A 21,845-nucleotide genomic window follows, 5' to 3' on the forward strand; every position below is an offset into this window, starting at 1 on the left:
GGTCAAAATTAAATATGGGTCAGGACCAAACTGATTAATTAAATATGGGTCAGTTTGGTCCATGCACCATGTTGCAACATAATTGTATCAAAAATATTTGGAAATGGAGAAAAATGAATACCTATCACTAAGTATAGAAACTTCTTGCTGGCTCCCATTACTTAAATATTACATTTCTATGAAATTATTCCCTTTCCTGTATTGAGAAGTTAAATGCAAAAATTATACATAGGCTTATCGTTTCAAATAGCAATTATTTTTCATGCTTACAATGCTCCAGGATAGCAGAGTTTATTTGTTTTTAATGTTTTTAGTTACTGTAAACTGCCCAGAGAGCTTGGCTATGGGGCGGTATAGAAATACAATAAATAAATAAATATAAATAAACTTCCCCAACTTAGTACTCATAATTCTTAAGTATAAGTAGTAAGACTCTAACTGTGCACCTGTTTGTAATTAATGCAGAATGACAGTTTTTAGCTGCAAATAGCACTTCTGGCCCAGTCATTGACAGTGAAAACTTCACAACAACCCTGTGAGCTTGCATGAGAAGGAATTTGAATGCAGGTTTTGCTGGCTTCAAGGCTAAGACACCACCTCTTCATGGGAACCCTGCATTGTGAATGCACTGTGCTCAGGATAATGCACTTTCTTCAGACCCCAGCATCAGGTGCTCTTGGTATTGCTTCTTACGTTACTTAGCAAAGGTTCAGATTGAATCCTAATGCAGTCTTGCAATTAATTAGACACTTGCCCACTTTTCCAGGGTGAGTAATGATTCCTTCTGGACAACCAGCTTGCCAGGTGCGCTGTTCAAAGCAAACTGTGCTCCAGTTCCTCCAGTGCATTATAATCTGGAAGGTTGTACCAGTGAAACTAATGTTAACTAATAACAGAATATTCAGGGATTTAGAAGTCCTGTAAAGACATTACGTGCAATATTTTAATGCATCTGTAACGGGCATTTAATTGCACATGTTGGTCACACTTTTATCTCCCACTGTTCCCCTTTTGGTGAGTGCCCTGTCTCTTGTGGATTATAAACTGCTTACTGCACATCTCAGCTTCTTTGGATGAGGCCAGTGTATTGGAAGTGGCTTCAACAACCATTCTACTTTCATGGCAGAGAACATGTGTCAAAACCACTTCCACCATATTTAGTATGTATGTCTGCCTATTGTTTGTACAGTATACCAGGCATACAACTGGTCCAGTAGATGCTGATGATAGTGGTATGCATGACACAGCCAAGGCACTTTTGGTATAGTTCCAGCAGAGAGTAGCTCTTCCTTATATCTCCTTCCATTGAAATCAGTGGCCCTTCAAGAATACTTAAGGTATAATAATAATAATAATAATAATAATAATAATAATAATAATAATAATACACTGAACAAGTGTACACTGGGTTCCTTCAGGGAAGAAGGGAGGGATATAAATGTAATAAATAAATAAGTCTCATATAGGACTCACATCCACTCATGTCTGTCTATAATGTGGATGTTCTTTTCATGCACCCTGTGGTTAGTTTCGTGTGTGCTTCTTTTATTCATAACACACACGTATGCTGGCTTTCTTCCCCATCCACCTCCGTGTGCCTGTGCCTACCTCTGTAATTCTCTCTTCCCAGTGCATTTGGATCCCATAGCCCAGTCAGGAACACAAATGGCCTTTTGTTGCTATTGCTGTTGTTTTAAAAGGCTAGCGATATTGCCCCCTTGACACAGGGGGAGGGTACCGGGCGAAGCGGACTTGTAGGGCCCCCGTTCCCAGGGACTCTTCTACTAGACTCAGCCGCTGCTTACCTCTTCTCCAGCCCGTGCAGATCCCACTGCAGGTTTTGTGCCTTTTTTTTGCCACTGGTGTACACTATGCTTATGTGTCTGAAAGAGACGAGAGCGCCGGAGCTAAATCGTGTTCTGCTTGCAAGTGACCAGATTCCGACGGCGGCTGCGTTAACGTCAGTTTCACCCTCCTACGTGCTTGTCGCTCTGTCTAGACTCCCCCCGCCGCACTACAAGGCACTTGCCCACAATAAGGAGAAGGGCTCTGTCCTGGTTTTTCTCTCCACTTCTAAGCTACTGTACTTGGATTCCTTTTTTTAAAAATCCCCAGTGGAAAAGCTCGGGGGCAGGCATAGACCTGCTTCCCCCCCCCTTCTGCCGTCCTATGTCTTGCCTCTCTATATATGTGAGGTTTTGAAAGTGACCTCGGCGGGGAGCTGCGATTGGAGCGATGCGTGACTCGTTGCGATAAATCATCTTGGCTATTCTCCGTGTTTAAACTTCCATTATTCAGCTGAATGTTTGTTTGTGGGTGAGTGGGTGGGTGGCTGTGGTTTTTTTTTTTTAATAAATATACGGTGGACTGCGGCAAAAGGGGGGGGAGGCATTTGATCGAGCCCCTAGAATTGTGCAGCAGGAACGGCTGGCAGTGAAGGGGCAACAGCCCAGACTGGATTTCCTCCCTTTCTTCGTCCGGGGGTTTCTCGTCTCTGCAATTCCAAGTGACTGCATTACAACCGCTGGAATATACACGAGGACTCGGTTCTGTACCCGAAGCTCCGTTTATGTGTTTTGCAATTGGTGTATGTGCGTGGCGTTTGTTTGTGTGTGTCGCTTATTGTTTTTTGATTTCGTTTATGTTCTCTCTGTATCGCTTTCCCACAAATTATGGAAAAGGCAAAAGGTTTCAGACGGTGAAAATTATATGTAAACTTTCCCCCCGTTTCAATCCACTCTTCCGGGGTGGGGGTTATGCCCGGGGATGCAACGTGTGCAATTGTTGTGGGGTGAGGTGGGAGGCGATCGCATCCTAAACATTACCTTCCTAAACACACACACACACACACACACACACACAGAGCTTTGAAGAAAATGCCATTTGAAACGGTGTGCGTTAAGGGCCGAGGTATTTTATTTTATTTTATTTGCCCGGGCTGCATAGCGATCGATGCAAAATGTCCTTGCTGCAACTTCAATGACTGTGTAATCAAATAAAATCGTAATAATAATAATGAAACTGTGACCTGCGCGACTCCCTCGTCAATATCCCCTTGATGCTGACTATACTAGGGAGAGGCGCAAAGGTTACAGCAGGCAATGCTGACCCAGCTATTTCCCCTGTCTTTGGAATATATCCCACTCTTCTGACAGGGGCACTAAAAAGCTGACGGTTTGGACACCAGCGTTCTTCATACTGGCCATTAGCCTGTGTGGAATAAATGGAAAGATGTTGTAAATGATCATATCTATTTCGCATAAATATTTTTAAGTGACAGGTCAAACCACATCAAGATAAACTCTGATGTTTAGAAAGAAACCAATGGGAAATGTCTCCTACTCGTTAAAGGAATGGCAGGGTCTCTAGAGCTAATTGTGGTGTCAGGAAAACCTAATAACACACTGGCATGTGTAATATTAAAGCCCACCTTATTGTTTACTTCTATGTCAGATTCCTGTAAGTGTGGTTTTAAGAGGATTGAACTGTAGGACAAACTGGAAGGAAGCACCTGCCAATAATGCTACCCATCTGCAGACTCCAAGGCTTGCAGAGTGTCTTCCTTGGGCAACAGTGCAAATCTGGGAATAATTATCAAGAATGGTTGTTGAGGTGCAGAAAAAGACCTGCAGAGGAGGTTTTTCCCTCCCTGCTGGAAAATCAAAAGTGGTACTTGTTGCATTTTCTTCCTACAATATTTAAATGAATATTTATTTATTTCCTGAAAGAGCTGTATGCAAAAGTTGGAATATGGCTACTTAAAGTTAATTAAAAAAATAGCCCCAAAAGATTAGTTTTGTTTGATTTTATGTTTTTATTGCCCATTTTATAAATTACAAGTTGCAGGACAGCACTCTTGTGATGTGTGTGGATGTCAGTATGTCAAATTCAGTTGACATAGACAAACTGTGTCAATTTGCCCTTTTTAAATTCCCTGTCTGGCCCAGTCCTAAGACTTGCTGCATCAGCAATTAAGTGCTTAGGACTGAATGAACCAACACTAGTGTGATCTCATAGCATTGTGCCAATGGTGCAAGGATGTTGCATTGGTGTAGCCAGCATCAAAGGTTAGAATCAAGGTGCTGCTGTTTTAGATAGATAGATAGATAGATAGATAGATAGATAGATAGATAGATAGATAGATAGATAGATAGATAGATAGATAGATAGATAGATAGATAGATAGATAGATAGATAGACAGATAGACAGATAGATAGATAATGTTTGCACTGGAATTAACCAGTTTAAAATGAAAGCTAAATACAAATTAAGGCTAGTTTCTTTTGTCCCCTTTCTTTTTTAATACAAAGTTTCAATGTCTGCTTCTAGACACCACTACATATTAAGAAAGGATAGCTTTGCAATTAGTTACAAACATTTTTCCAACACTCCATATTCTGATGCAAAATGCAACAGTTCACATAACACGTCTGTTCCATTTGTAGGCCAGACCATGACTGTGTCAGTCATTTCAGTGCAGCAGTTCAAAGCAATATATAGTTCAAACCTATGCATATTACCTCAGAAGTAAGTTTCATACAATTTAGTGGGGCTGACTCTAGTATATGTGCACAGGAACGCAGTCTGAGTCAAAAATTACAGACCCAGAAATTAACATGCATAGATTTCGATGTTATCTTGTTACCTGAATCCTAAGAGCATTTAAGTGGATGCAAATCCCATTGATTCTGATGGGATTTAATTCTGTGTAATTATCATTAGGATCAGAGCCCTATATATCATTATTATCATGTGTTTTTTAAAAACTGAAGGAGGTATATATATTGAAATATAAATATAAAACCTTATGAAAATATATTTACAGGGCAAACCTATGTGGAAAATTGCACATGGCTTGAAAGATGCTGTAAATGCCTTAACCACATCACGTGAAGGCAGCAGTATGAACAGACAGTATTTTTAAAAAAAATTGAAAAAATTAAACCATACAAATTTCACCCTTATTTTCAGAGAAATCTTATACATAAAAACTCAGAAGTAATCCCCACTGAATTCAATGAGATTTACTGACATGTAAGTGTATATAGGATTGCAGGCTTACTATTTAGGGTGTTTTTTTAATGTAAGTGACTATAGAGTCAAATGAATACCTGAAAAAGCAGTATGTACTATCATGATGTGCTTTTATACATTAGTGTGGATGTTACTGGAACTTTCCTAGTTCAAAAACTGTAGCACCTTTCAGGTTTCTTAACCTCCATAGTTTGTCCAACTATTTCTCTTTTCCGTCCATTGAAATTTGTACCAGAAATTTCTATTTATGTATTTAAGTTCTGGGCTTAGGAATGTATGTTTTGTATCATAGAAAAATGTGAGCACAAATAAAACTTCTAAAATTGGAAACATTTTCCCCATCTCTGGAGTGGGGAAAAATGGACTCTTTTGCACACTTTGAACTTACATACTTCATGTTGTACATCACAATATATTTTGAGAAATAAAGGCCTCATCCCACTTATATTTTTTAAAACCAATTCAGACCCAGGCATTGTGATACAAACCCAGAAGTGATGAAATAGCTACTGAACCTATTAATCTGTTATCTCTTCTTGAAAATATAGTAGATAGTAGCCATTGTCTCATAATCTAAGTAGACTCATTGAAATCAATGGACTGAAGTTAGACCATTCATTTCAATGGGAATACTCTGAGTATGACTTAGTCGGATATCACCCAGTTACTTTGGGGCAAGAGGTTTGCCCCATGACGTTATATTACTTAACGCTGCATACAATGTGTTTTCCACAAAGCTGAAGATATGATTTGAAAATCATTCTCCATTAGAACGTTCTCCCATTTCTTTGTAGTTATTTTAGGAAAGTAGCCAGTGTCAGGGCAGCTAAAGATTAACCTGCTGGATTTGTTACTGCTTTGTTATTGACCAAGAACGTAATAATTAGGGCTTTCTAGATATTTCCCAGTTTTTACAAATCCATATTGCTCTTTCTTGTGGGCAAGATTATCTTGCTCAATTCAGTTATCTTATTACAAACCACACTTTCACCTCAATTCTAGAATTTCAGATTCAACAGAATATAATGTAGCAAGCAACTATAAAAGGCAAATCTAGTCAGTTCAGTTTCTCATATCATAACAAAAGTCACATAAATCAGTCATTTAACTGCCAGAGTAGGAAATAGTTTATAGTAACTATGACCTGGGAGACCAGGGTTCAAATCCCCACTCAGCCATGAAGCTCACTGGATGACCTTGGGCCAGTCACTGTCGCTCAGCCTAACCTACTTCATAGGGTTGTGAGGATAAAATTGGGAGGGGGAGAACCATGTTTGTATACCACCTTGAGCTCCTTGGAGGAAAGGTGGGGTCGAAATTAATTAATTAATTAAATAAATAAATAAAATTATGTCTTACATACTTGGATAACAAACTGGTTTTTTATATATATTTGACTATTTTTTCTTTTTGTTTACTGAGAGTTGCAGTGAATATACACAGAAGCCTCAAATTTTCTTATTTATAGGTTTGTCAACCAATTTGAGTTGTAACTTGCTTTTTACTGATAAATGTAACACTCACTATTAAATAACACAATATTGCACAATTTTATATTGATGATATAATTTCTCATGGTGAAATTATGCAGGCAAATTCTATGTTTGTAAAATAATCAAGCCCATTGCTGAAGTCAAGAGATTTATTACCATGTTACGGGCATTGATATCCTTTTTACAGGGACATTCCTGATTAAATACACACACTTTTAAATGTACAATTGATTATTTGGATCAATAACTGATAAATGCTCTTAGTATAGTAATAATTAGCTTTTAGTGCTAATTATTTATAACTTCACACAGTATAAATTTATTGATTTGGAAAGCAAGACCTATCAGTAGCACTACAATATGAGAATATAAATTTCTGAGTGCAGATAAATAATAGATTGTAATCATTGACATGGTAGAGTTGTTTGTGAGATAGTATAGCCCTTGGCTGGCTAACCGGTTCACTAAGTCACAATTTATTTATTTTTTAAAAAGTCTTTCCAAAGAAAGATGGCTTCAGTGATATTTATTGATGGTATGGTTAATGAAAAATTCTTATATTTACCATACACTACCATTTTTATTCAGTCTTCAAATGTACTTGCTTTTCTTTTTCTTTGAAACTACACATTGTGTTTTTGGTATTTATCTGGAAACTAATTTCAAAATAGTACATAAGGGGCAAACAACATGCTAGTCTGCAGCCATGTAATACAAAGCATCAGGAGTATGTGATTTGCATTGGGCAAGGGACAGAAGTGAGGGAGTGCTTAACTCTTTCCCACCAATTTGCTTTCTTTCTGAAACTCCCAACTGCTCTTAATCTTGCAGGGTTCTAGACCTGTGCTTGAAAAACACAGATCTTGAGTCCACAGGGCTAAGAGAAACTTGAGGGGGGGGGAGTTTAAGCAAAGCGTTCTCCAATGCAAATTGATTCCTGCTGAGAATGAATTGCAACAGGCAACCCAGATCTTCCATTTATGTGGCTGGAGTGTAACATGTAGTTTGCCCTTAAACACTTCAATGATTCACTAGTAGAGTTGCTCCAAGGACTAATAAAGGATGTCTTGCTGACTGCTGTTTCTCCAAAGAAAAGGATGGCTCCTTTCTTGGGGTGTAGATAAAGTTGATCCACTCTGAATGAGAGATGCCAAGTCTTTTGATCATAAAGGGTAAGGTTGAATTTCTTTATAAGCATTTAGTGAAGTCCTTAATGAAGATGTGTTAGCACTGGCTGCCCATTTGCTACCAGGCCAAGTTCAAGGTTCTAGTTTTGGTGTACAAAGCCCTATACAGCTTGGGACCAGGATGCCTGAAAGACCGTCTTACCCCTTATATACCCAGTCGATCACTGCGCTCTGCAGGTGAGGGCCTCCTGCAGATACCATCTTATCAGGAGGTCCGTTGTGCACAACATTGGAAATGATAGGCCTTTAGTGTGGCGGCACCTACCCTGTGGAATTCCTTCCCCTTAAATATTATGTAGGCGCCATCTCTGTTATCTTCTCGGTGCCTATTGAAGACTTTCCTCTTTCAACAAGCCTTTTAAGTTAAGACCTATCCCAGTCTGCGTCTGTGTTGGAATTGCTTTTTAATATTTTTTTAAAACCTTTTTCCCCCCTAAACAATATGGTTTTTTAAACCCTTTTTTAAAGATGTCTTTAAAGCTTTTAAAAAAATGTTTTTAAAGTTTTGTTTTATTGTATTTTAAGGTCTGTTTTTATGATGTTTTAAAGTGTTTTTAGTGCTTTTGTTTGCCGCTCTGGGCTCCTGCTTGGAGGAAGTGTGGGATATAAATCAAATAATAATAATAATAATAATAATAATAGGCCTACTGCTTCCTTTCTCATGTGTTGCCTAGGGTTGTATTCAACATATTGCTAAGAAGCAGTTCTGTCAGTGCAAGGATTTCTGCTTCCATAATAGAACTGCCCCCTCTTCTCCTCATGCATGCTCCCTAACTCTGTTCTGGGGGTTCCCCCAACCCTCCGAAGCAGATTTGGGAAGGGTGCAGGGTGAACACAGGAGGGAAGAGGTGGGGAAAGTCCCATTGTGCTAGTGCTGACCCTTAAACTGATGGAGCAAATTTGTTGAATACTATCCCCAACCTGGTTATTTAAGACTAGAAACAAATGAGACCTTTATTGATAGATATGTCTCATTTGCAAGGATCATTGCCAGCCTCCAAGTAGGATAGTAAGCTTGGCAAGGTTCAGTGCTGCCTTTAGCTACACACCCAATTAGGAAGTGCTTGAAAAAAGTTGCTGGAAGATGGTCAGGCTCAAGCTTTGGGACATCTCCAGAGAGATGGAATTGGATAACTATGAGGTTATATTATTTCAATTCTTTCTATGTACTATTGTCACAAGACTGTGAAGTGTAAGGTGATATAATGAAAAGAGCACTATCAACTCTGTTTAGAGATCATAAGATAGCCTTTTAAGTTTATAGGACTCAATTCACATGCGGCTCGGAGCAAATACCAACTCCTTTAATGGTGAAGATATGTACTTTCTAGAGTACTCTGAGCCAAAGTATCATCCAAAAAAGATAACCGTGAGCAGCATTAATAATGGTTTCCAGGTATGGATCTGAAAAAATAAGACACCATCTTCTCATCAGATTGAATGGTGAAGCATGCTCCTCACCACAGTCTGAGGTCACATCTATTTATGTATTTCCTGCCTTGTGAATTCTGCAACTTTGTTTTCTGCCATAGAAGTACATCAAATTGTTGGTTATGTTAGTAAGGGTAATATTAGTAAGGCAGTAATTTGGTGTAATATTTGGTGTACACTGTAGTTAGAATAGGACCAATGCGTCTTTGGATCAAATGCCTGCATAACCATCATGCTCACTGGGTTATCTTGGGCCAGTCATTATTGTTTAGCCTAACCTACCTCACAGGGTTGTTGTGAGGATGGGAAAATGTGACCATTCCTACTCAGAAACATAAGTAGCAGCCTTATACTGAGTTAGACCATTGGTCCATCTAGCTCAGTATTGTCTACCGTAACTGGCAACAGCTCTCTAGGGTTTCAAGCGTGGCTCTCTCTTGGTCCTACTTGGAGATGCTAAGGATTGAAACCAAGGGACTTCTGCATGGAGAGCAGATGCTCTATCACTTAGCTATGTTCCCTTAACCTACTCCATTCTTGGAAGAATGGCAGAATACACCTGTGATAAATTAATATATAAATCTTGGAAGTGAAGATATCATTCAAGCAGAGGAGCATGATTGTTATGGCATGCCCCTCCCTTTTAACATAGACTTTTATTCAGCAATAAAGTTGAAAATACAGACAATGAAAAAGAACATAGCTTAATTAGATTACTAATTAAAATAGAAGGGGAAAAGCAATGCATTGATGACAGTATTTCATGGGTGGGCTTGTGGGGCAGTTTGGGTAAAAGAGCCTATTCTTTCTTTGAATCTCCCCTTTACTGAGGGACCTATTTGGAGTCACTGCCCTGCATGTCCTGAGACCCTATAACTATTAAAAGTACGTTTGGATTGAACTGATCGAGAATATAACTTCTTTCATGAAGTATCACATATAAGACATGATGTACCAGTGTTCTTTTTCAGCTTTGCAATTTGCATTGACTGCATCCTTATTTTATCCCAAATTTATGCTTTTTTTTTTACTAATGGCATTGTTTTATTATTGTTATTTTCAGTAGTGGTTCCCTTTTGTCTGCAATTTCTACAGAATTTCTATAGCAGCATAACTGCTTATTAGCTTGAGAGGTAGTGGCCATATCAGTCCTACTTTATGCTCTTTCCATTGGCTCCCCAAAGAGTGGCAGATTGAATTTAAAATAGCATAGTTTATAATAAAGGCAGTGAATGATTTGGGTCCTGGCCATATTTGAAATTTGCTTTTAAGCCTCTCTCTACAGAATGTAAGTGCCACACAATGTTAGAGATATTCATTATCACATCTGAAGTCAGTTATTATGCTTTTCTGACAGTAGCATCCACAAAACCAAGCATCTAAGTTTGCAACCGTTCCATTTCCCAGAAATATTATAAAATGTAATTAATATTTTAAAGTATTTTTAAGTTTGTTAATTATAATCTGTCTTGTTAGGGATATAAACACATCGGTACTCTGTTACATATAAAATTATGTTTCTATTATTTTTAGTAATAATAATAACTACTAGTGATGTTCACTATGTGCACACAAATAAAAAAAATTATTCTGATTGCACTAACCAACATGCGTGCTGCTAGGACCAAGTCTGAAACACAAAACCCTACGATATCAGTTTGATTAGAGACTATACCTGGAAGGGGGGAAAGTAGTATGTACGTGATGGGCAATGACAACTCTGTGATACTACTTTCAATATTCTGAAAATGTATTCTGTATATAGAGATGGTAGCAATGCCTTGTAGGAAGTTTTCAGTTTCATGACAGCAGAAAATGAAATTTACAAGGTTTTTTTGTTTTGTTTTTAAACCCTCCAGAGAATGTTTACATTTAGTAAACTATGGTGCAGGAAAATTCTTTATACATTTTATATTTTTATATTCTTTACTTTTTATACAGAAAAGGCCATGAAATCACAGGACCGTTGTAAAGGGGATAGCTTAATATTCAATGCTTTTTTTCTTGTTTTGGTGTAAAGGTCTAGCTGAGCACTCCCATAATTTGAATGCTAGAGTGAAGGAGTTGGCCTCTAAAGATTAAAAATTTTAAATGAAATAAAGAGTTTAAAGCATACAAAAGGGCAAGGTATACTGCTTATAATTAATGAGTTCATGGGAACTATCAAATGCATATAGACCCTCCGTGGCGCAGAGTGGTAAGCGGCGATAACTCAGCCAAAGCTCTGCTCAAGGCCGGAGTTCGATTCCAATGGAAGGAGGAAGTCGAATCTCCGGTAAAAGGGGTCGAGGTCCACTCAGCCTTCCATCCATCCGTGGTCGGTAAAATGAGTACCCTGGGGCGTAAAGAAAGCCCAGGGAAGGAACTGGCAATCCCACCCCATATATATGGTCTGTCTAGTAAACGTTGCAAGACATCACCCTAAGAGTCGGAAACGACTCGCACTATAAGTGCGGGGACACCTTTACCTTTATCAAATGGATTCTCATGATATAACAACAATGATAATAATATTTATTACAGAGCGTTGTACCACGTTTTATTGCAGATAAAATGTGATTTAAAAAATAGTACTACTACCCTGAGAAAAGATGATAATACCCTGAGTATTATGCCGATTTTAGTTTTTCAATATATACATACATCTGGAAAAACTCTTAGTTTCTACTTTGTGCAACCATGTATACGTCAGCAAATCAGGAAAAGAATGCAGTATTTACTGCATTTTTACAGTGTCCAGGTAATGAAACTAGGATATTTTTCTCACTAGTAAGCATACTATTTTTACACAGCTGTCTTATATTGTCAGACTGTTTGGTCTATCCACCCCAACATTTTCTGCTGCACAGGCAATGGGCCCCAAAACAGACAGTTGTGTTCAGTGTAGTACTAAATCAAACATTCCATCAATGCAAATGTTCTGTTCCATCTTTGCACAACAAAATGTTCTCCCCCTCTCGTCCCTCTGTGTGCCCCCTAAATCTGTTCTGGGGTTTCTCCCAATCATCCGGAGCAGAACTGCAGACAGCACAGGCTGCATGCAGGGGGAGGAAAGGGGAGGAAATCCTTTTGTGCTATTTGAAAGTGTTTTGCTAGTGCAAGAATTTAGTTGGATTCCACCCAGAAAGTTCCAGAGCTTGCTGGTGAAGGCTTTGGATCACAGACAAGGCCCATAAAGGCCAGAAAAATATGCCAGCCCTGGAACTGGTTTTGTTATTTCTCCTCCCATTCATGTCAATGGGAGGGAATATTTTAAATGACTGCATGGGGGAACCCGCCCCAGAAAAACTACCCCCACTTTCTGCTTTGGCTGGTGTGAGCCAGTATGGATTAGCAAGTGGCAGCTTCTCCACCACAGAATATCATATCACCATATGTTTGCCACCCTGGGTTCCTGCTGGGAGGAAGGGCGGGATATAAATCAAATAATAAAAAATAATAAATGTTTCTCATATATTACATAAAGATGCAATTATTCCACACTAATCTATCCTGCACCCACCCATGAAACCCCTCTATGTGTGTCTAATTCTGTTAACCTCTGTGCTGAGACAGCAATTCATTGGATAAAGCACCAGGATTTCTGTGTAAATGCAACAGTAGTTATTGGTGCAATTATGAAACAATGGGCTTCGATCCCTGCCATCGCTCAACTGTATTGTTGAGTGGCAGATAACACCACTCTGGCAGTGATATGAATTGTGCAGGCCTTTCTGACCTCTAGCAGTTATAGTATCATGTCATGCGATGTTGACAATCTATAGCTATATGAGACAGCAACCAGTGTGGGATTGCATACTATGGGGACTAGACATTAGCAGAAGAGCACTGCTTCTGATGCTATAGCTAAAACTGTTGTTTAGCCAGTCGTGCAAAATGATGCTAGCAAATCTGTATAGCAACAGGATTTAAGGGCTAAGCAAGTGCCTTGCATATGTTACTGTAGCTATTGCATATGATAGGCTGTGTCTGTCACTGCCAAATTTGGACATTCTATACCTATTGAAATCAATGAACCTATGTTACTCCATTGATTTTAATAGGTCTACTTTGAGGTCCCATCTGCACTATACCTTTAAAGCAATATCATACCACTTTAAACAGCCATGGCTTCCCCAAAGCGTCCTGGGAACTGCAGTTTATTACAAGTGATGACAGTTGTTAGGAGGCCTTGGTTCCACTCATAGAGCTACAATTGCTAGAGTGGTTTAACAGTCAATCTCTCTTCCCAGGAAACTCTGAGAATTGTATATCTCTGAGGGAAGAGGGGTCTCCTAACAGCACCTTTAACAAACTCAAGTTCCCAGGATTCTTTGGGGGAAGCCATGGCTGTTTAAAGTGGCATAATACTGCTTTAAATGTATAGAGCAGATCGTATGCCTTAGATACCACCTACAGAATTGTAGGGGAATAGGGGAAAACTCATAGAATGGCCGTTCTGCTGGATGATAGAGTCTGTCAGATAAATAACAATTTTAAAATGTTTTAACTAAATAAATAATAGAAATGTAGATAACCAAAAGTTGGATTTCTGAAGCACTAATAATATTCAGGTATGTTGTTTTTCAATTGCTCTCTCTCTCTCTCTCTTAAACTCTGCAGGTTAGACAGACACCATTTTCTGAATTTACAGTTACTTTCAATCTACTGTGCAACTAAAAATATTTAGCTAAACCAGTACAACAGCCCTCAACAACCTGGTGCCATCCAGACATTTGGGACTACAACTCCCATCAGCCCGATGGGAGTTGTAGTCCAAAACATTTGGAGGGCACCGCTTGGCAAAGGCTGCTGTAAACTTTTGTGTAGTGATACTTTTCTGTTTACATGGCATCCTCTATCAGCTTAGTTCTCTGCTATAAATGCACAACCCTAAATAGTTGTTTTAAAGACAATAAGGTTTTAAACTAATGTAGGTTTATCCCCAGCACAAACTTGTGTTGGTTAATCTGTAAATCTATCTATAATGCAAGATAATTTCTGTCTAGACAAGTCCTATGGGCATATTCTGAAACTTTACCCCAACAAGAGACTTCTTTTCATTCCAATGGAATTTGAATTAGGCATAACAATTTGTTTCATTAGGTAGAAGGGCACATGTTGTTGGTAGCATTATGGGGTCTGGAATCATGCAGCAATTGGCCTATGCCTTCAGAATATTGACCAATGGGGACTGGGGATATTGTGCTTTTTTTTTGTAGGATTGGAAATTTCAGTTGACATGGTGTGCATTCACAATGTGTGTTCCCTCTGATTTTCACAGCTCTGAAATCCCTCAAAGTTTCTCAATAAGAACCTTCAGCAGCAGCTTAGTTAAAAGTATTCCTTATATACTTTAGCTTTCCCCAAACGTAGTGACACAATACTTCATTTCCTTGTGACAGTTTTGCATAGCTCCATCAGAAACAATATGAGCGACAGGATAGGTCACTGGAGCTAGAGAAGCCACAGGGGCAACCCAGAGAGCCAAAGGAAGAGCAGTCAGCGGTGAGAGAAAACTGTTAAGCCCCAAGCCATGCTGTAAGGTATAGGATGGGATTGTGTGTGGCAGGGGATAAGGGTCAGGGGTGGTGCCAGTGGCTACTAGAAATAAGGGACTAAGCCCTAGGGCAGAGATGAGGGACCCTTTTCAACCCAAGGGTCGCATTCCTTTCTGGGCAACCACACAGGGGCCACCTAGCAATGTGAGGGAGACTAAAGTGGGTGGATAATGCTGGCTGGTGGCTACATATCAGGCTCTGCTCTGGGTTTTAGTCTGAACTTCCAAGGAGTTGCCCAGGTTGCACTGTGCCTGAGAGGTTTGGTGCTGTTCGGAGCCAGAGACACACTAAAGTGTGAGCAGCAGGGTGACCATAACCCCTGCTTAACTTTGTTTAAAAATAAATCATTTTTGTGAGGGGAAAAGACACCCTAACATAGAAACTTGTGATGTTGAGTTGCCTTTGGCAATAACAAAGCTTCAAGTCGAATTATAAGGTTCTGATCAGAATTGTAGTCTTGCTTCAGAGCCTGGGAGAAAAGAAGGTGATGGTAATATTAAGTGAATGCAACCTATAATATCTTAAGGTGAAAATTTAGTAATTCATATATCACTATTAATCAACCTTCAAGTATTGGGCTGCTAATTTGCTTTGTATAGTCCAGAAATTATGCACTTAACCTCCCATAAAATAACTATCTCTTTGTACCATACTATCCTCATAGTTTATAACAAATAATAATAATAATAATTAATAATAATAATAATAAATTTAATTTTTGTGTCGCCTATCTGGCCGAAGCCACTCTAGGCAACGTACACATTAAAATGCAGTAAAATACAATATAATACAAAATAAAATACAATGCAGTCAACACTAATGTAGCAGTATAAAACCATGTACGGCAATCAATAACAATTATAAAACAATCACAGAAAAATTAGCCCACCCCGGAGATCCCAAAGGCCTGTCCAAAGAGCCAAGTTTTCAAGGCTCGGCGAAATGTATCCAGGGAAGGGGCATGGCGAAGATCGAACGGGAGGGAGTTCCAGAGAGTGGGGTCCGCCACTGAAAATGCCCTCTCTCTAGTCCCCACCAACCTAGCTGTTTTTGTTGGTGGGACTGAGAGAAGGCCCTGCGTGGCTGATCTAGTCGGGCGGCTTAATTGGTGATACTGGAGGTGCTCCTTCAGGTAAACTAGACCGGAACCGTATAGGGATTTAAAGGTTAATACCAACACCTTGAATTGGGCCCGGAAAACAACTGGAAGCCAGTGTAGATGAAATAACACTGGCGTGATGTGATCACGGCGGCAGCTGTTTGTAAGCAAACGAGCCGCCGCATTCTGCACCAGTTGTAATTTCCGGACCGTTTTCAAGGGTAACTCCACGTAGAGCGCATTGCAGTAGTCTAATCGAGAGGTGACCAGGGCATGTACCACCAGTGGGAGCTGATGGATAGGGAGGTAGGGTTGCAGCCTCCGTATGAGGTGTAGTTGATACCAAGCTGCCTGGCTCACTGCATGGCTCCATGGACAGCCTGGAATCAAGAACAACCCCGAGGCTACGGACCTGATCCTTCAGGGGTAGACTCACCCCATTAAGCTTCAGGTCAACAACACCCAACCTTCCCCTGTCACCCACAAGTAGCACCTCGGTCTTATCAGGATTGAGCTTCAGCCTGTTCCTTCCCATCCACCCACTCACGGATTCCAGGCACTTGGACAAGGTCTCCACAGCCGACTCCGGTGAGGATTTAAAAGAGAGATAGAGCTGCGTGTCATCAGCATATTGGTGACACCGCAGCCCAAAACTCCTGATGATTGCTCCCAGCAGTTTTATATAGATTTAAATAGCATGGGAAAGAGGATAGAACCCTGTGGCACTCCACAAGTGAGGGGCCAAGGGTCTGAAACCTCATCCCCCAATGCTACCTGTTGATGCCTGTCAGAGAGAAAGGAACGGAACCACTGTAAAACAGTGCCTCCTATTCCCAATCCTTCCAGGCGAAATAACAAGATACCGTGGTCGACGGTATCAAAAGCCGCTGAGAGATCCAGGAGGACAAGAAAGGTGGATTCCCCCCTGTCTAATGCCCTCCTCATATCATCCACCAGAGCGACCAAGGCTGTTTCAGTACTATGTCCAGTCCTGAAACCCGATTGGTATGGATCCAAATAATCCGTTTCATCCAAGTGTGCTGACAACTGGCTAGCCACCAGTCGCTCAATGATCTTGCCCAAAAATGGCAAATTTGAAATGGGGCGAACGTTGTTCAAGACTTGGGGATCCAAGGAGGACTTTTTTAGAATAGGTTTTATAATTGCCTCCTTGAGGGCTGGTGGCAGTACACCCTCTTTCAAGGATGCATTTACCACCGCCCTGATCCCTTCGCCCAATTTCTCCTTACAATTCATAAGGAACCATGATGGGCAAGGATCACTCAGACAGGTGGTAGGCTTCACCGTTGAAAGTACCTTGTCCACATCCTCAGAAGGGAGAGGCCGGAACCGATCCCACTGAACCGGATTGCAACTAGTCAACTCTGGATCCTCTACTGCATCCACAGCGTACGGAATCGAGTCCTTCAGGTGTTCGATTTTATCAGCAAAGTGCCTTGCCAATTTGTCACAGGAAGCCTTAGAATGTTCCAAGGGTTCCTGAGCAACTGGACCGACCAGGCTTCGGACCACTTGGAACAGCTTCCTGGGACAGCACTCTGCGGATGCAATAGAGGCAGCAAACAAATCCTTCTTTGTTGCCTTTATTGCCACCTGGTAGGCAGCTATTGCTGCTCTAACCTGTGTCCGAACATCTTCAGAACGGGATTTCCGCCACCGGCGTTCTAGTCGTCTCACCTCCTGTCTCAGACTTCGCAACCGGGGTGTATACCACGGTGCTGTCTGAGTTCTGTTCAGGGGGAGAGGACGTTTCGGAGCCACCCGGTCTAATGCCCTGGTGATTCCCTCATTCCACTCCATCACCAGGGTTTCAACCGGGCAGCCTTCAGCAGGTTCCAATTCCCCTAGCGCAGTCAGGAATCCATCCGGATCCATCAGGCGCCTGGGGCGGACCATTCTAATAGGTCCTTTACCCCTGCGGAGGGTGTGTGGCATCGAGAAGTCAAAATTCACCAGATAGTGATCTGACCATGACACGGGGGTGAAAGAAATAGCCCCCAACTTCAGAACACTCCCTACCTCTCCCAGGACAAATACAAGGTCGAGAGCATGACCGGCTACATGGGTGGGCTCAGTGTTACTAAGGTGCAGTTCCCAGGAAGCCATGGTTTCCAGGAAATCCCGAGGGGCTCCAGTGAGAGTGGTCTCAGCATGCACGTTAAAGTCCCCCAATACTAACAGTTCTGGGGTCAACGTTCGTACATCCGAGACCACTTCCTGCACCTCGGTCAGGGAGTCTGCTGTGCAGCGGGGCGGGCGGTACACAAGCAGGATCCCCAAACTGCCCTTCGGGCCCAACCTCCAGTACATGCAGTCAACAAACTTGGTCCTTGGGAGCGGAGGCCTGGTGAAAATCAGAGACTCCCGATAGATGACTGCCACTCCCCCTCCCCGCCTTCCTACCCTCGGTTGCTGCGCATAATGGAAACCTGGTGGACACATGGCCTCAAGGATGGGAGCTGAGGCCTCGTCTAGCCAGGTCTCCGTAATACACACCAGGTCTGCGCACTCATCCAATAACAAAGGTTTTAGTTCCATAAAAAAAAAAATTAAAGAAGCTAATATAAAAAATACACATTCTACTCTTGGGAGGGCGGTGAACTGATACAATCCTAGTTGTATAATGCCTGAAAAGAATATTAGTAACAATCAAAACTTTAGCATAACATTTTGGATAGTGAGTTTCAATTTTTAACAATGGTTGTGAACTCTGCTCTTTTGATCAACTCAGTAGGCATTGGGTTCATTTTCACAATGGAGAGAAGAAATAACAGCATAGGTTGGTGTGAAAGTGTGTGCAAACTTTGGAATTTTATGGAACTCTTTAACTGGGAAATGGAATCTCAGGAATATAAAGTGATTAGTGCATATTATCAGATGTGTAAATAGTGTGTTATCAACAAAGTAATTTTTCATTCATAGAGTTTGAGATTCTGCTACCACTCTTAGTCATCTTCCATAAACCTAAGTTAGTCCAATATATTTTTACCTATTTTGTATCTTCAAATTATATTAGAACTATCCAGAATAATAAATAAATAAATCTCTAAACTTTCACTCATCAAGAATAATTTATTTCAAGATGAACAAATGTCCTAAATGTTTTAAGTATAAAGAAGGTGAAAATGACATTACAATGCCTTTAGTCCCAGACCTAGCTAGCTTACTAGGGCACCTCCACCCCCCAGCCTGTTGGTCTGCATATTATTTCATATATACTCTTCAGCTATTCATGAATTTTTCTGTGCCATTTCCTTTGAGTTGTGCCAGTACTATCATACCTGACCTTCCTCATTGCCATCTTCATATTGCTGCTTAGTCACCAATATATTTCTCTAACCTGGATATACTCTGGGTGGAGCAAGACGCACAGCCTGCTCCTCATCCAACCCTGACAAAATATTTGTCTCGTTAAGGTTGAAACAATTGCTGTCACATGAATCAGCATTATTGGGGAAGGTAACGATGGCGACAATAACTACCAGTGGCTACCAAAACATCCCCATGACCCACGTCTGAGAGTCAGACTTAAATATTGTATGTTCAGTGGATGGGACAGCCTCTGGACTGTAAATGGCAACTCTTTATTGATAATAAAATGTTGCAGTGTGGAGTGCTGCTGCTCAGTGTGTTAGTCATGCCCTCCTCTACAGTACTCCATTCTATTTCCCCACCCCCACCCCAGTAGTCAGTCGAGTTCTATGGAGAAGGGCCATAGTAGAAGTGGCAGAACACTTGTTTTGAATGCAGAAGGTCTCAGGTTCAATGCCTGGCATCTCCAGATAGGGTTGGGAAAGACTCATACCTGAAACCCAGAAGACCCCTGCCAGTCAATGCTGACAAGATTGAACTAGATGGACCAATTGTCTGAGGTTTGTATAAGGCAGCTTCCTGTTTTCCTCTGTGGCTATTGAGCATGCTCAGCAGTTTGTTTTTTTCCTACTGAGGTCTCCATAAGCCTGACAACAACTTCCTCTTGTGCAATGTTGGTCCTTCTTTGGCTACATAAGCAACAACACTCACAGCCTGAAGATTGGAAAGGGAATGATGAATCTGTGTTTTCTTAAGTCAGATGGGACATTTCTTCTAACAAACTAGATGATACTCAATGTGTCCAAGAGTAATTTTGTGTATAGCAAGGGAAACCCTTCCTGAGACAATGGGCTCCTGCTTCTTTGGCTATTATTATGGACATCTATTCTATTTATTAAAATATGTATATTCTGCTTTTCAGGAGAAGTGTCTTCGCAAGGCAGTGCTTTAAAATGAACAGTAAAAACTTCAGTAGGACACAGTAGAAGATCTATGAATCAAATAAAATTTAAATATTTTAGACAGGATGCAAAGAAGAGGCATGGGAACATAACAAGAGCCTCTTGAATCAGATCCAGTGGTCCATTAAGTTGAGCACCGTATTTCCACAATAGTCAGTTAGATGCTTCTGGGAAGCCCACAATGAAGGCTTGAAGGAAATAGTTCTCCCCTACAGTTGCTCTAAGCGTTTGGTTTTCAGTGGCATATTTCCCCTGAATTTGGAGGCCCTATATAGTCCTCATTATTTGACAGTCCAGTCCTCCGTGATTTCATCTATTTCCTTTTTAAAGTCTCCTAAGCTAGTGGCCTTCACATCATGTGGCAGTGGACTCCATAGTTTGTTATGCCGTATGTGAAGAAGTTGTTTCTTTTCTCTCCCTGTCTGAACCAACTGCCAATTTCACTGGCTGACCCAAAGCATTGTTGAAAAACTATTCAATTTCTCTACACCATGCATCATTTTATAAACTTGAAGATAGTTTTTCCGGTTAGTTATCCCTTGGTTAGATCCCATCAACGAAGTGAGAATTTTTTGCTCAGATGTTTGTCTTGGTTGCTCATTCACCCAGTTTGGAGGTTTTTGGAGCTTTTCAGTCCACCTGGGGTTTCAGCATCCTGAATAATTTGGTGCCATAGTCAAGCCTGGCCACTTCACTGTTCATCCTTACTCCAGACCATTTATGAACAAGATAAATAATCCTGATGCAGATCTTTTGGGGACTATAATTCCTATTCTCTGTGTCCTGTTTCTTAGCCAATTAATAAAGGACCCGTTGTTTTATTCCATGTCTGCTAAATTTACTCAAGAGCTTCTGGTGAAGGATTTTCTCAAAACCTTTTTAAAAGTCTAAAAATACAATTGACCGTCAAAAACTCCAAAAAAGAGGGTGAGGCAACATTTCGCAGAATGACAATTCTCCTTAGCTAGCCTTGTTTTTCTACATCATGAATTAAATAATGCTTTTCACCAGTTTACCCAGAACATATGTTAAGATAACTGTCCTTAACTGGATCCCCACCCCAGGTGCCTTTTTAAAAATATCTGTGTTGTCTTGGCTGCTTTCTAATTCTCAGGTACAAAAATGGTTTGGAGACAAGCAGCATATTTTTCCACATGAGTGCAGGATAACTGCAGACAGATGCTTTTTAAAAGTCATGATAGGTTGCTTCTTCAACTGTGGCAACACCTGTAACTGCATATGGAGTTTTCTTCCTCATCTTTGGATTCTGATCTGTTCAGCAATACTTGCCATTGACTCTAGTTTTTTATTTCTGGTAATCCTATGAATACTCACCTGAGGATAAAGTCCACTTGAAAACACTGAAACTTCTGCATAGAATTGGGCCTTACAGTTCTAAGTCCAATCCCATTTCACCAAGATGCTTTCAATTAGTTAAACCAAAAGGTACTAACCCTTCATTTGGGAAGTTAAGGCCACCCCACCATCTGAGATGGAAGCCTAGATATTTGGTCCCTCTCCCCATTTCAGCTCTCTTACAGGTAGCTTTCCTGATGAGCCCTCTTGTCTGGTGCTGCTCTTATTGAAAACTAGACCAGTCCACAATAAGACCACATTCATCCATGACTTGATTGTACATGAAGGGGCTGACTTGGCATGTATTACTGAGACTTGGATGGGTGAGCTGGGTGAACCTGACCTCATTTCTGCCCATCTGGGTACTTGGTACAGCACCAGACTAGACAGTTGCTCTTGATCTTGGGAT

General features: G+C 40.7%; 1 long non-coding RNA gene across 3 annotated transcripts in view; it reads right to left on the reverse strand.

The window, feature by feature from the left end:
- LOC133387768 (uncharacterized) overlaps nucleotides 1–2,151 on the reverse strand; it is a 120,149-nt gene extending 117,998 nt beyond the window's left edge. For all 3 annotated transcript variants that reach the window (XR_009763560.1, XR_009763559.1, XR_009763558.1), the window contains exon 1: nucleotides 1,806–2,151. This is a non-coding gene — a long non-coding RNA (uncharacterized LOC133387768). The remainder of the gene's footprint in view (nucleotides 1–1,805) is intronic.
- Between the last annotated feature and the right edge of the window lie 19,694 nt (nucleotides 2,152–21,845).

This window comes from Rhineura floridana, chromosome 6 (assembly GCF_030035675.1).
Source record: "Rhineura floridana isolate rRhiFlo1 chromosome 6, rRhiFlo1.hap2, whole genome shotgun sequence".
NCBI classification, from domain to species: domain Eukaryota; kingdom Metazoa; phylum Chordata; class Lepidosauria; order Squamata; family Rhineuridae; genus Rhineura; species Rhineura floridana.